This window comes from Triticum dicoccoides, chromosome 3A, assembly GCF_002162155.2.
Source record: "Triticum dicoccoides isolate Atlit2015 ecotype Zavitan chromosome 3A, WEW_v2.0, whole genome shotgun sequence".
Classification (NCBI taxonomy): Eukaryota; Viridiplantae; Streptophyta; class Magnoliopsida; order Poales; family Poaceae; genus Triticum; species Triticum dicoccoides.
The window spans coordinates 756,152,471-756,163,388 of NC_041384.1; positions in this window are offsets into that span (position 1 = coordinate 756,152,471).

The following is a 10,918-nucleotide window of genomic DNA, read 5'->3' on the forward strand; positions in this document are numbered from 1 at the left end:
TGTGCTTCAAATGATAGTCTCCCCAACACTCAACTCTCTCTCACAGGATTTGGATTTGGTGGAAAGATGATTTGAGTGGAAAGCAACTTGGGAAAGGCTAGAGATCAAGATTTATGTGGTTGAAGTGGAATATCTTGACCTCAACACAAGTGTAGGTGGTTCTCTCTCAGAAAATGTATGTTGGAAGTGTAGGCATGTTTTGATGGCTCTCTCCATGAATGAAGAGTGGCTGGAGGGGTATAAATAGCTCCCGCACAAAATCTAACCGTTACACACAAATCACCAAACTTGGTGGGACCGAATCATACAACTCGGTCAGACCGATTTAGTTCAAATTGTGAACGTTAGGATTTTTGGTGGGACCGACATGTCAACTCGGTGGGACCGATTTTGTTAGGGTTAGGGCATAACGTAATCTCGGTGAGACCGATTACACAAACTCGGTGAGACCGATTTTGGTAATGGACTAACAGAGAGTCGGTCAGGCAAACTCGGTGGGACCGATTCGCTCATCTCGGTTGGACCGAGACGTTACAAAAGGGAAACATAGAGTTTGCATTGTAATCTCGGTGGGACCGATCGCTCATCTCGGTTTGACCGAAACGTTACGAAGGGAAACACAGAGATTACAATCCCATCTCGGTGAGACTGAGATCCCTATCGGTGAGACCAAAAAGACTAGGGTTTCTGGCAGTGGCTATGTCAACTGAACTCGGTGGCGCCGGATAGAAAATTTCGGTGGGGCCGAGTTTGACTTTTGGTTTGGGACATATGTGGATGTGAGAAAGTAGTTGAGGGTTTTGGAGCATATCACTAAGCACTTTGAGCAAGTAAGCCATTAGGAAACACCTCATCCCCTCTTAATAGTATTGGCTTTTCCTATGGACTCAATGTGATCTTGGACCACTTAAAATGAAAAATGTAGAGTCCCGAGCTTTGAGCTTGAGCCAATTCTTTGTCCTTAGAATTTTGAGGGATCCACTTTTCTCATCTATGCCATGCCAATCATTGAGCTTTCCTGAAATGTTTATCTTTGAAATTGAAGGAAATATGCCCTAGAGGCAATAATAAAGTTATTATTTATTTCCTTATATCATGATAAATGTTTATTATTCATGCTAGAATTGTATTAACTGGAAACATAATACATGTGTGAATACATAGACAAACAGAGTGTCACTAGTATGCCTCTACTTGACTAGCTCGTTAATCAAAGATGGTTATGTTTCCTAACCATGAACAAAGTGTTGTTATTTGATTAACGAGGTCACATCATTAGTTGAATGATCTGATTGACATGACCCATTCCATTAGCTTAGCACCCGATCGTTTAGTATGTTGCTATTGCTTTCTTCATGACTTATACATGTTCCTATGACTATGAGATTATGCAACTCCCGTTTACCGGAGGAACACTTTGTGTGCTACCAAACGTCACAACGTAACTGGGTAATTATAAAGGAGCTCTACAGGTGTCTCCAAAGGTAGATGTTGGGTTGGCGTATTTCGAGATTAGGATTTGTCACTCCGATTTTCGGAGAGGTATCACTGGGCCCTCTCGGTAATGCACATCACATAAGCCTTGCAAGCATTGCAACTAATGAGTTAGTTGCGGGATGATGTATTACAGAACGAGTAAAGAGACTTGCCGGTAACGAGATTGAACTAGGTATTGGATACCGACGATCGAATCTCGGGCAAGTAACATACCGATGACAAAGGGAACAACGTATGTTGTTATGTGGTCTGACCGATAAAGATCTTCGTAGAATATGTAGGAGCCAATATGGGCATCCAGGTCCCGCTATTGGTTATTGACCGGAGATGTGTCTCAGTCATGTCTACATTGTTCTCGAACCGTAGGGTCCGCACGCTTAACGTTACGATGACAGTTATTATGAGTTTATGCATTTTGATGTACCAAAGTTAGTTCGGAGTCCCGGATGTGATCACGGACATGACGAGGAGTCTCGAAATGGTCGAGACATAAAGATTGATATATTGGAAGCCTATGTTTGGATATCGGAAGTGTTCCGGGTGAAATCGAGATTTTACCGGAGTACCGGGAGGTTACCGAAAACCCCCGGGAGCTATATGGGCCTTAGTGGGCTTTAGTGGAAAGGAGAAAGGGGCAGCCCAAGGTGGGCCGCGCGCCTCCCCCCTCCCCTAGTCCTATTAGGACAAGGAGAGGTGGCCGGCCCCCCTCTCTCTCTTTCCCCCTCGGGGAACCCTATTCCAACTAGGATTGGGGGGGGGAGTCCTACTCCCGGTAGGAGTAGGACTCCTCCTGCGCCCTCCTCCTGGCCGGCCGCCCCCTCCCCCTTGGATCCTTTATATACGGGGGCAGGGGGCACCTCTAGACACACAAGTTGATCCTTGAGATCGTTCCTTAGCCGTGTGCGGTGCCCCCTGCCACCATATTCCACCTTGATCATATTGTAGCGGTGCTTAGGCGAAGCCCTGCGACGGTAGAACATCAAGATTGTCACCACGCCGTCGTGCTGACGGAACTCCTCCCCAACACTTTGCTGGATCGGAGCCCGGGGATCGTCATCGAGCTGTACGTGTGCTAAGAACTCGGAGGTGCCGGAGTAACGGTGCTTGGATCGGTCGGATCGGGAAGACGTACGACTACTTCCTCTATGTTGCATCAACGCTTCCGCAGTCGGTCTGCGTGGGTACGTAGACAACACTCCCCCCTCTCATTGCTATGCATCACCATGATCTTGCGTGTGCGTAGGAATTTTTTTGAAATTACTGCGTTCCCCAACAGAAATAGCATTAGCTCAATGAACTATATGTTGTTAGGAATTACCAAAACCACCCAGGAATAGTTGCACTTTCAATCTCCCCCTTTTTGGTAATTGATGAGAACATATAGATCAAAGCTTCGACAAATGATAAGCAAGAGCTCCCCCTAAATTTGTGCATTATTTAAAATTTGCTTTTGAATGCAAATGCACAATCGATTAGGATCATGGGTTACTTTTCCATGTCACATACATCTTGGTGGAGCGCTCAAAATGATAGAGATTAAAAGCATGCACTCATCGCCAAGCAAGTGAATGATCATATATGGAATATAAAGGATAGCATCATTCAAGCAAACATTAATGTAGCATATGATCAAACACATGATCAACAAGTATCTCACACGGACATAAAGTATCTCACACAAGCACTCAATAAAGAAGTTCAACCAAAATAGCAAGAGAGATGAAAAGAACAACACACACACTCTCTCTCTCTCTCGAAGCCTGTGATCTATACATTTTTCTCCCCCTTTGGCAACAAGCTACCAAAAAGTTCAAAAATGCATAATGCTAAACGACTCTCAGGCTTGATCTTTGGGAGGTGGTGTAGAGAGAACTCCAATGACGAAGGCTTCCGATGAAGTAGTTGGAGCTGATGGAGTGGGTGCTAGAGGTGGCACTGGAGTTGTGGCTGCTGGTGCTGACACTGAAGCTCGAGTATCTGTCACAGGCACTACAACAGACCTTGGACCTCGAGGCACTCTCTTGAAAGCATCAGTAGTAGACTTGCCCTTCTTCTCCTCTGCTTCCTCCTGTAGTTGCTCAACTGTAGTTTGGATCTCAGTTACCTTGACATCCAGATCATAGAATTTTTGCTCAACGATCCTCTACAAACTCTCCTGGTTCTTAGTCAGGGTGGCCAAGCCCTTCTCAATCCTCAGGGTGGATTAGATCAGATATCCATGCTGGTCTTGCTTGCTCTTCAAGAATACCTGAGATGCCTCTTCAACAGTTGGCATCTTTGCAGCTTTCTCTGTCTTTGCCTTCTCTCTCTTCTCATGTGCTTGAGCTGAAGGTGGTTCATTTTCATCCATCACCACAGTGTTGTCTTCAAATTCAGGGTATATGGGCAGGTGCTCCTTATCCAAAAGATATGTGCCTATGCCCCATCTTTGAGTTGATGAGCTCCTGAATTTGTGGGGCATACCCACAACTCTCTTCTGGTCAGCAGCAGTCCTCTTGATTGTCTCAACAATCAAACTCATGACCTTGAACTTCTATGGCACATCAAATATGTGCAGCAAGTTTATGGCATGTCCTGTGATCATCTTGTGATCACCTGACTTGGGTAATAGTGTGTGCCTTAGAATCCAGTTTATGGTAGGTAGACCAGACAACAAGTAGTGGACAGATCCAAACTTATGTGTATCCAAAGCAGCATATGGGATCTCTTTGTACATGTTGGCCATTGTGTTGTGGTCTTTCTTCTTCTCAGTATAAACATCCAAGTCATCTTCATGCTCTGCAGGGGTATTGATCAACTGAGCCCATTCATCAACAGAAGATTGGTACCTGGTACCCTCAGACATCCAAATGATCTTCCCATCTGGATAGAAATGGACAGTGGAGTAGAACTGCATGATCAGCTCATCGTTCCACTTGATGAGCTTCTTGGCCACAAAGGCATCAACTCCACATGCCTTGAAGCTGTCATATACACTTGGATAGTGATCCTCATTCTCTTGGATGTATTACCAGTCAACCCATTTCATGTCACACACAATGGGCTTCTTGTCAAGCAATACTGTCTCATAAAAATCGTGTTGTTCCTTGGTGTGAAACCTGTAATCCACAGCAGTTCTCCTCCTAACAGCATATGGATCAGACTGTCTCCATAGCCTCAGTCCTGCATGCTTCCTGATTTTCATGTTTTCTGCCACAGGGTGAGCATCATTATGGTCAGAGATCTTAGGCTTCAGCTTCCTCAACACAACTGAGTCATCTTCTTCTTCAGCAGCTTCAGGCACTGGGGCCTTGTTCTTCTCCTCAGCAGGAATGTTTCTAGTGCTTCTCTTGGGTTTAGGCTTCTGAGCTGGAGCAGTGGCCTTGGGAGCAGCTTTGGGCTTAGATGGAGCAGCCCTTGAGCTAATTGCATCTCCCATGAGCTTTTGTGCCTTAGGAGCTGGTGCAACATCCTCTTCCTCTTCATCATCGTCTCTCATAATTGATGATCTGCAAAGCACTCTGGCAGTGTTTCTTCACCCTTTTCTTCCTTTTCTTTCCTTCTCCAACTGCATCTTCAGATGGCTTAGAGGTTTCAGCAGTTGATGCTCTGGCCTTAGACATGGGGACTCTCTTTGCTGGTGCCTTCTTATGCATCCCTGGCTTGACTGTAGCAGCTAAGCCATACTCCTTTTTCAGCACCTTTTTCTTTGAAGTGGCCTCATCCTCAATGGCCACATAATCTTCATCCTCTGAATCAGAAGTTCTCTTCTTCCTTGTCCTGGTAGCTTCCTTTGGCAAGTTGCTTGGTGTGCTCCTGCTGCCATCATCGGAAGAACTGGAGGGACTAGTGCCCCCACTCAGTTGAACCTGCTCCTCAGACTTGTTCTGGCTATCACTTTGGTCAAACATCATGCAGGCAAACTGTCAGCAGACCCTGTGAATGGATTATAGATGAGGTAGAGAAGATGAGCATCACAAAGTACATGAGTTTTGCAAAACAATTGACTCAAAAACTTAGTTTTGGTTCTTCACAGAAAGCATTTCAGATCTACCGATTTGTAAACTCGGTGATACCGAAGCAACTTTTGGAACCTAAACTAGTGAACTCGGTCAGACTGAGTCACAGTTCGGTGGCACCGAGACTGCTAGGGTTTCACAAAGAATTGAACTCAGTCACACCGATTTGCAATTTTCGGTCAGACCGAAAACGCATGTGCAATGGCCTAAGCCAAATCGGTGAGTCCGATTTCTAGAACTCGATCGGTCCGAGATGAATTCGGCGGAGACCTAACCCTAAATTTTCAAATCAAAACTAATCTACGGGACGTTTTCGCTAGACAGGATGATTTCATACGTGGCAAGAATCATGGCAAAGCAATGTGCTAAGAATCAGAGTTATGGATTAGCACAAAGATCAACTTCGTACCCTAGTTCGGCGGCGAACTTGCTACAGAGGCAACGGCGGGGCAGATTGCCATTGACGGTGGCGGAGACCAGCGGCGGGAGATCGCTGGCGATGAGAGGATGATCCGAAGACCCGAAGAGGCAGAGTGGGTTATGCGCGGGCGAAGAGGTTTCGGAAAAATTTCCAAAATTTGACCCGTCGGTATATATAACCTGACCCCGTCGGTGTGACCAAGTGGAACGACTCGGTGGCACCGAGATGCAAAACTGTGAGCAGTTACGGCAACTCAGTGTGACCGAAAAGTTCTAATCAGTTGCACCGAGATTGAAAACCTAGATCAACTAAGTGATCTTGGTAGGACCAAAAAGGATGAATCGGTCAGACCGAAATGCACAAAGAGGTTTTGGAAGTTTAAGTCTATGACGAATTGGGAACTCCGAGTGCTCCTCACACAGAGTGGTTCGAAACTGACTTGATCAAACGTTGTGATGTAGCATGAATAGAGTTTGAGACAAGAAAAGCATAGATAGCTAGAGGGAGTTCTTAGGCATTCTTGTCCATCCATTTGGCAAAAGAAAAGACCAAACAATCAAAGCAACAAATGGATGTCCTCGAATGAAAAAATATGCATTCAACATGCTCACACAATAAGATGGCAAAAGAAATATGTGACGAAGCATGCACAAACACTCTAGCATCTATCAAGCAATTGGCGATGAGTAGGTCATCTATATATGAGTATATTGACTTAGGAGTCAAATGAGACCATTTGATCATAGGTCATACTCATTGTTTAAGCACAAGCAGGGTTACCACTTTTTCATAAAGCATTATTGTGTTCACACCATTAGAGTTGCTTTAGCTCAATTGATTAGAGTAAAGCTCCCCCTAGATGTGATATACCCCCTAAGAGGGATGAACTAACCTTCAGTTTTGTCGATGATGACTTCATGTAGGTGTTGAAGATGTGGATGCTAAATGTTGATGTAGATCATTCGGAGCAATCCTTTGGAGTGAGTTGCACTTTCAATACCTACATGGGTTAGTCCCACCAGGAACAAACAAGGATATCCATAGACACAGAGTGATGTGTACACAAGATGATGTCCATGGAAGCATTAGGTTACCTTGTCCCTTGTCTTACCAACAAGAGGGTTTGTGACTCCTTGAACTAGTGCAAGATATGGAGGTTTTTTGCACTTGTCCTCGCCAAAATGATATGAGTGAAGTATGTTGGCGGAGTCACCCTCAAGAACTCTCTAGTTCTTCTTCTTCGGGATCCACACCATCTTGATGGGAATCCTTGGAATTGTAGTCGTACTTGATAAAGTAGAACTTGATGTAGTCTTGGGAACCCACTTGACCAAGGCCTTAGGTGCTTCTTCAAATGCATCAATCTCCTCTTGAAGCTTGTCCTTGCCTTTTAGCTTGTGGTCTTGTGGTGGAAGATCATCTTGAGATTGTGTTCCTCTGAAAGAAGTAGGATCATACTTCTCTTGTTGAGGAACAAACTTCGTCTTGGGGTATTGATCTTCTTCCCACTCAACTCCATTAGCATTAAACTTTCGTTCAAAACCAACACCTTGATTCTTCCGGTGTCTTCCTTACTTGTGTACAATTTTCTCAAATTGCTTACTTCTAGCAAGGCTCTTGTAAACACCTTTCTCTATAATTCCCTTCAATAAGCAATTTTCTTGCTCAAGTGTAACTTGGCTAAGAGAATCATTAGTGGAATCAAGAGAGCTACTAGAAGAAACAACATTGGATTTAGTATGATTGTTGTTACTACTAGATGAAGAATCTTTCTTGTTCTTGTTACTAGATTTAACTTGTGGCATGTAAGTAGACAAGAGTAAACGCTTGGCAATGTAAGAAGAACTTTTCTTGCGAAGATCATCATTGATTGCCTTTAAAACTCATGTTCTTGCTCAAGGTTGAGCTTTTCAAAGCGTAGCTTATCATGAGTCTTTAAAAGTTCTCGATGATCTTCCAAGGTAGTTTCATGAGCTAACTTAAGAATGTTTAGTTCTTTAGTTAGACGCTCAATCTCCTTCTTATCATCATCGTTCGTTTTATCTTGATTATTATGATTAATAGCAAGCTCATCATATTTTTCATAACTAGAGTTGTCAACAAGTAAATCATCATCTCCTAGCAAATCATCTTCATCACTATTGAAATCAATATACTCGGGGTGTGTTACCTTTGGACCTTTGGCCATGAAGCATCTCCCAATTCCTTCATTTGGTGAGTCAAATATGTCGAAGGAGTTGGTTGTCACAAGTGCTAGTCCGGCAACACCTTCATCTTGAGTATAGTCAGAGTCGGAGTGATAACTTCTTTTGGAGTGATTGTCGGAGTCGGAACCGGATACCCATTCACCAACATGATCTTGATGTCTTCTTTTTGTGTAGCTCCTTGATGACTTGTCCTTCCTTTCCGAGTCCTTGCTTCTCCGAGAGGGTCTTCATTCATAACGATCATCTCTACTCCTTCTCTCTCTTGATGGTGATTCTTCTCTTCTACTCCTTCTTTTGGGAGAATCTTCTCTTCTTTTGTAGGGAGCCGTACACTCATTGGAATAGTGTCCAGGTCTTCCATAATTGTAGCAATTGCACTTACGACTAGAAGATCTTTTGTCATTGTAGGACCTTGACTTGGAACTTCTTTCCTTGCTTCTACTATTGTAGAACTTGTTGAAGTTCTTCACCATTAGACTCAATTCTTCATTGAAGGTCTGCTTCTCACTTGATGATGTGGGAGCATCACACGAGGCTTTGTAAGCACCACTTGACTTGTTATGAAGCTCTTCCTTATCCTTGAGTGACATCTCATGAGCAACAATTCTGCCAATGACTTCTGTTGGCTTGAGATCTTTGTAATTGGGCATCATTTGGATCAATGTGCACACGGTATCATATTTTCCATCCAAGGTTCTTAGGATCTTCTTGATGATGAATCTATCAGTCATCTCTTCACTTCCTAAGCCGGCAATCTCATTTGTGATGAGAGCAAGCCTAGAGTACATTCCAGCGACACCTTCACCATCCTTCATTTTGAACTTGTCAAACTGACTTTGAAGCACGTCCAATTTGGATTCCTTGACAGATTCGGTACCTTCGTGCATATCAATCAAAGTATCCCAAATTTCCTTTGCATTCTCAAGACGGCTGATTTTGTTGAATTCTTCGGGGCATAATCCGTTGAAGAGAATATCACAAGCTTGAGCATTGTGTTGTAGCATCTTCAACTCTTCCGCGGTGGCTTCACGGTTTGGTTCTCTCCCATCGAAGAATTCACCTTGCAAGCCAATACACACAATAGCCCAAACGGCGGGGTTATGTCCAAGAATATGCATTTTCATCTTATGCTTCCAACTAGCAAAATTTGTACCATCAAAGTAAGGACCTCTACGGTGGTAATTTCCCTCGCTAGACGCCATACTCTCCTAGGTTGTGAAACCAAGGCTATGACCATCAAAAGCTATGGAAATTAAAGCAAATTGAGACCAATGCTCTAATACCACTTGTAGGATCGAAAGTATGTCTAGAGGGGGGGTGATTAGACGACTTGACCAAATAAAAATCTAGCCTTTTCCCAATTTTAGTTCTAGGTAGATTTTAGCTACTTAGCACAAGTCAAGCAATCAACCTACACATGCAATTCTAAGAGTATAGCAGTGGAAAGTAAAACAATTGCATATGAAGGTAAAGGGAGGAGTTTGGAGTGTGCAAACACAATTGGAAACACGGAGATTTTTGGCGTGGTTCCAATAGGTGGTGCTATCGTACATCCACGTTGATGGAGACTTCAACCCACGAAGGGTAATGGTTGCGCGAGTCCACGGAGGGCTCCACCCACGAAGGGTCCACGAAGAAGCAACCTTGTGTATCCCACCATGGCCATTGCCCACGAAGGACTTGCCTCACTTGGGTAGATCTTCACGAAGTAGGCGATCTCCTTGCCCTTACAAACTCCTTGGCTCAACTCCACAATCTTGACAGAGGCTCCCAAGTGACACCTAACCAATCTAGGAGACACCACTCTCCAAGAGGTAACAAATGGTGTGTTGATGATGAACTCCTTGCTCTTGTGCTTCAAATGATAGTCTCCCCAACACTCAGCTCTCTCTCACAGGATTTGGATTTGGTGGAAAGATAATTTGAGTGGAAAGCAACTTGGGGAAGGCTAGAGATCAAGATTTATGTGGTTGGAGTGGAATATCTTGACCTCAACACAAGTGTAGGTGGTTCTCTCTCAGAAAATGTATGTTGGAAGTGTAGGCATGTTCTGATGGCTCTCTCCAGGAATGAAGAGTGGGTGGAGGGGTATAAATAGCCTCCACACAAAATCTAACCGTTACACACAAATCACCAAACTCGGTGGGACCGAATAATACAACTCGGTCAGACCGATTTAGTTCAAAATGTGAACGTTAGGATTTCCGGTGGGACCGACATGTCAACTCGGTGGGACCGATTTTTTTGGGGTTAAGGCATAACGTAATCTCGGTGAGACCGATTACACAAACTCGGTGAGACCGATTTTGGTAATGGACTAACAGAGAGTTGGTCAGGCAAACTCGGTGGGACCGATTCGCTCATCTCGGTTGGACCGAGACATTACAAAAGGGAAACAGAGAGTTTGCATTGTAATCTCGGTGGGACCGATCGCTCATCTCGGTTTGACCGAAACGTTACGAAGGGAAACAGAGATATTACAATCCCATCTCGGTGAGACCAAAAAGACTAGGGTTTCTGGCAGTGGCTATGTCAACTGAACTCGGTGGCGCCGGATAGAAAATTTCGGTGGGGCCGAGTTTGACTTTTGATTTGGGACATATGTGGATGTGAGAAAGTAGTTGAGGGTTTTGGAGCATATCACTAAGCACTTTGAGAAAGTAAGCCATTAGGCAACACCTCATCCCCTCTTAATAGTATTGGCTTTTCCTATGGACTCAATGTGATCTTGGACCACTTAAAATGAAAAATGTAGAGTCCTGAGCTGTGAGCTTGAGCCAATTCTTTGTCCTTAG